The following is a 6,000-nucleotide window of genomic DNA, read 5'->3' as shown; positions in this document are numbered from 1 at the left end:
CACTGATTAAGAGAACCAGACTGATCTTGAGCTACAAGGTAAGTCAGGAATGGGCAGAGAAAAATAACATCTCAGAAAACCCATCAGCCACAGAAGAAAATGAAGTAGGACACAGAACAAGCTGCAACTAGTGAAAAAGAATTGCTAAGGAGTAGTTGGTTACTTGAGTAAAACACTAATAAGCATTTACAAAAATTTAATTACGTCATGTACAAACAATAACTACTAAAAGAAAAAAAAAGGCATTCGGAGGAATCAAAAATGATTATCAATTTTTAAAAATCTACCAATTTATAAAAGAAGATGACAACCTATGAGAATCTAACCAATTCTCCCCAATAGATCCTTAAATTCAAAGTGATCCACAACAAAACCACCATACTTTTTTAGTGAAAATTCATAAGCTGATTATAAAATTGACACCAAAATGCAAAGGACCTAGGATATCCAACATAACTTTGAAAAGAACAGAGTTGGACAACTGCCTGACTTCAGAATTTATTATAAAAATGTTATAATGAAGACAGTATGGTTTTGGCATCAAGATATACAAATAGATCAATAGAACAGAATACAGAGTCCAGTAATAGTCCAATATCACCAATACATATATGGTCAATCGACTGTCAACAAAAATGTGAAGGTATTTCAGTGAAGAAAAGAAGTATACATGTATCTTTTCAGTAAGTGGTGCTAGAACAATTGGATATTTGTGTACAAAAAAAAATGCATTTGAATCATAGTTTCTACCATATACATACACACACAAAGAACTCAGATGACAGATTTAAATAGAAAACCTAAAACTCCAAAAGTTCTAGATGAAAAGATAGGAGAAAAAACTTTATGGACTTGAGTGTAACAAAAATTTCTTAAATACAATACCAAAAGTATGATCCCCAAAATAAACAGCTTTATAAATTTTACCTCATCAAGAAACTTCTGTTCTTTGGGGGAATAACAAACAAACAAACCCTCTCAACATAATGAGGCTACAAGCCAGAAATTTAGTTTTTCGTAACCCAGGTATATGGTAAAAGGCTTATATCCAGAACATATAAAGAGCTTTCAAAACTTAAAAATTAGAAAACAACACAATATGTAAAAAAATCTGAAAAGACATGTCACTGAAGAAGATATGCAGATGTCAGATAAGCACTTAAAAAGATGTTCCACATTAGTCAATATGAAAATACAAATTAAAACCACAATGAGATAGTACACATCCACTAGAATGTTTAAAAAGGAAAAAAAAAAAAAAGAAAAGCTGACCATAATCAGTGTTTGTGCGGCTGTGGAGGAACTGGACTGGAATTCTCATACTCTGTTGGTGAGAATGTTAAATGGTATAACCATTTTGGAAAAAATGTTTGGAATTTTTTAAAAATTAAGCACACACCCACCATCTGATCCAGTCATTTCACTCCTAGGTATTTAAGTAGGAGGAGCGAGTGTATGTATCCACACAGAGACTTGTATTCAAATATACGTAGTAACTTATTACAAATAGTTAAAAACTGAATTTAACCCAAGTGTCCATCAACAAATCATTGGATAAACTGTGATATATCTGATTACTATATGCTATTCAGCAATAAATGTAATAAACTATTGACATGGATAAATCTCATTCAGTTATGCCAAATAAAAGAAGTCAGACAGAAAAGATATGCTGTATGATTGCATTTATATAAAATTCTAGAAGATGTAAACTAACCTAGAGTGATACAAAGCAAGGTGGACAGGAAAGAGGGATTACAAAATGGTAGGAGGAAACATTTTGGGGTGATATAGTCACCAGCTTGATGGAGACTATGATTTCATGGTATATACACATGATAAATTCAACAACAACAAAAAAGTGTAACAAGACAGAGTGTGACCCAAGTGGCTTCTTTAACACGTGTGGTCAGTGGGTGCTGCAAGAAGCAATGCTGTGGGATAGCTGGACAGTGGTAGATCCAAGAACTTGATACAGGCCAGGTAGCATCCCTGCTCGTGGCCCAGCTGCTAACAGTGTGTTTGGGTCAAACAATTTTTTTCAGATTCACTTGCAGATCAATTGTCTGTGAGTACAAGCCCAGAGTGTGACAATGTCATGTTCCCAACTGAATTAATACCAGGAACAAGTGGGCTAGGACACAGATCCAATACCTTCTTGCACCCTCACAGCAGTCCTAATTTTGATCTCTTAGATAGTTACCTGTTGGGCAGTCTCATCCAATTTTCTGGCTTCAAATACCATCTATACAGTGATTACACATTTTATCTCCAACTTGACCTTCCCTATCAGATTACTAATTGACATCTCAAACTTACTACATCCAAAATAGAGATGCTGATACTGATCTGTCCCTCCAAAATTGTTCTCCTTTCAAGGCCCTCACTTATGAAAGTCTGAGGAAGTTTTCCCTCTTTCTCATTCTGTTCCCATTTTCTTTCTAGCTTCATTTCTAACTACTCTATCCTATTCACTAGACTGCTCCAGAATGTTCTTTCAACTCACCAGGCGTGTTCTGCTTCAAGGCCTTTCTTTCGCTGTGAGCTGTATTTTCCCTAGATACATGTATGGTTAATCCCCTAATTTCCTTTTTGTCTTTACTCAGTAATCAGATTCCCAGTAAAGCCTTCCTTGGCCACTTATCTAAAATTTCATTCTCCCCAAATGTTTCATATCTCTCTTGGCTACTTCATTTTTTTTATCATATCATTTATAACAACATAATACTGTTTATGTTTTACTTACTTATCTTGCTTCTAATCCATCTACTTCAACACAATGAAAGCTCCATGAGAAGAGAAATTTGTGTCTCTTGCATTCACTACTATTTGCAAAGTTCTTAAAATGGCATTAGGTATAGAACAGGCACTTAATAAATGTTAAATGAATGAATGAAGTAATATTTAATGTTAAATGAAGTAATATTTAATTGAAAGGAAAACATAGCCCAATAAGTTTGAAATTTTATTGTTTCTATTCGGTATCTATTATCCCTAGAGACACAATCTTTAATAAAAAAATATAACTGCTTCACCCTGCCTTCCTCATATTTCATCCACTTGGACTCAAGGGATTGTGTCTACACAGGTCTCATGCCCACCAAGCAACTTGTTATGTGTTTTCATTAATGGAAAGAATATTGCTAGGATTTTATTTTACACAAAGGTGAGAAAACTCAAAGTGATAGTTGCCATACCAACTACAACTTAGTCCCTGAGCTCATATGAATTATTGCTATTACTTATATCTGCTCTTAACTTTCATGCGTTAAAATATATAAAGGCAATTTGTCCACCTTACTACTGTTGGGGGATTTGTCTACAATTTATACTTCAGAACTCACCACAGGACTGTGACATAACAGAATACACAAAATTCTTCTTTTTCTTTGGCAATGAGCAACGGGGTGCATTTACTTTATTACTGAAGTCCACCCATAAAAAAGACCATTCACTTTTTAAACTTGCTGTTCCATATTCACGGGGGAGAAAAACGAGGATATGTTTACAGTCTACATTGGCCTCAGCTCTTCCCAAAGCCTAGGCCTTACTAAGGCACCTACTCCTGACAGATGTGATGTTCATTTTTATCCATGGTACAGACTTCAGGTAAAAAGTGTCCTCTTTAATCTTGCAATTCACATGAAAATTAGAATCATACAGATTTGTCTGTCTCAGTAAGATTACTTCTTGTCTAGAGCTGTCTTTGAAAAGAAATAATGGAATTAAAGTAGCCAGAATATCACTTTTTTAAGACCTTCTCAAAATGAAAATTTGATACCAACAATATTTCATAACATCAATTTGTTTCTGCCATTACTATGGAAAACTAATAAGTTCCTAAACACAGCTTCTAAGTCTTTTGTGTGTTGTTATTGTTTCAAATTTATGCATGTTGTATCTATAAAATTCCATTCTAATTAGACAAAACTGAAAGATAGACTAGGTCAAATTCATAAAGGTCTATAGCAGTCCAACAAGTAAGAGGACACAGCAGGAAAAGACACTGCCATTTAGCAAACCATAAACACATGGCTCAGCCAACTAGTTCAGCAAATCTACTTGGATGAGAAATTACATGGAAGAAATTGTTTTCTTTCTTTTTCAACTAATTTTAAATTATTTCAAAAGGTATGTGTTTACATGGTTCTAAAACAAGAAAATATGAAGAGGTATATATGACAAGTTTTCTTCTCACCTCGGTTACCCCTCTTCCCAGTTCTGCCCCTATTTCCTAACCAAAGGCCTGGAATAGAGAATCAGCCTCTTCACTTTGTCATATGCCATTGCAGAGTTACCTTTCATATGTCCAAATAAATATGGAAAGCGCATCTTGTTTTTCTCTTTTGAAATCAGCAGTAAACAAGACAAAGCTACAAATAGAGTCTGAGTACAGCTAAAATTTGCTTACAGTTTCCTTAGGATAAGTCTCATGAACCCCTTTCTTCCCTTATTCTCCATCCAAATGGATTATGACATGTCAATTTTTCAAAAGTGTAGTAATTAAATATTTTTGTTAATCACATTTTTATTCTGAAGTGTAAAAGCTATTTAAGATAATCTGAAACTAATATAAAATACATGTACTAATATCTAATATTTCTAACCACAAAAAAATTAAGAATTTATTAAGAAAACTCTATTAGGTACTGTAGTGCAGATTAGTTAAAATAATAAATACATAAATAGCTTTCTTAAATTTAATGGCTTATTATATTACAGTTTAGCTTGTAAATAAAAATGTAATTAAATTTATAATTTTTGAGATCTTTATTTAAAAGATACAAAATGAAGTTAATTCTATAGAAATTAGGATCATCTTACATATATAGGATCATCTTATATAAAGACATATGTAGCATACTCATGGTTAATTCTACATTATATTATCATACGTGTTTTAGTTGTGGCCTGCCCATTTTAAGGGGCATGTGCACTTTGAGACATTCCTCTCTTAGTAACAATAATCTTAAAATATTTCTAAAGCAGACTGTTTTCGGGAAATATTGATTGAATTTGAAGGAAGGAAAAATTATTTTATATCTACTTCTGCCATTTCCTAACAGAGTGTGACTTTGAACAAATTACTTGATCTTCTGCTTTTTTTAAAGAGTTTGGCCTGCTCCAAAACTAATTCCTCTATGGGAATTAGATACTATGAAATAAAAGTAATAGAGAAAAAAGGAATATTATAACAAAATGACTAAAACTAAAAAGAAAAATAATGAAATGAGAGAATAAGAAAAAGTAGAGAAAATCTGATTCACAAGAATAAATATTTATAGTGGGTCTTTCAGACTTAATGGTTGTATGTACCCTCTGTCCCTCCTACAAAAATCAACCGCTAGAAAGTCTGTTTCCTTTTCGAAGGACTAATATAGTGGTTGGTTGTATAAGGCAAAGGGAAAATATTTTTATCATGCATCTATTACCTGCTGGCCACAGTGCTGGTTCTTTATACATATTAGTTTCTTTCCTGTGAGAAGACCTAGAGTCAGTTATGAAATTACTACAGTCAGGAAAACCCTGGTTGTCAGCTCTCTTTTCCCCCACCTCATTGATTACCGTGGCGGTTATTTTATGTGTCAACATGACTGGGTCATGGAGTGCCCACATATTTGGTCAAGCACTATTCTAGATGTTTCTATGAGAGTGTTTTTGGTTGAGATTAACATTTAAATAGGTAGACTGAGTGAAGCACATTGCTCCCATCAATGTTGGTGGGCCTCATACAATCTGTTCAAGATCTGAATAGAACAAAAAGCTGAACCTCCTCCAACTAAGAGAGACCTGTTATGGTCTTATTGCCTTCAGACTGGAACATTGGGCTTTTTCCTGCCTTCAGACTCAAACTGAAATATTGGCCCTTCCTGGATCTCAAACCTGCCAGCCTTCAGATTCAAACTACACCATGAGCTCTCCCAAGTCTCCAGCTTGCCAACTCATCCTGGAGACCTTGGGACTTGCCAGCCTCCGTAATTGTGTGAACCAATTTTCAAT

The sequence above is a fragment of the Rhinolophus sinicus genome, chromosome 2, assembly GCF_057876585.1.
Source record: "Rhinolophus sinicus isolate RSI-liver-muscle chromosome 2, RSI-T2T, whole genome shotgun sequence".
Lineage (NCBI taxonomy): Eukaryota > Metazoa > Chordata > Mammalia > Chiroptera > Rhinolophidae > Rhinolophus > Rhinolophus sinicus.
The sequence above is the reverse complement of the archived record's forward strand: the minus strand, read 5'-3'. Positions refer to the sequence as shown.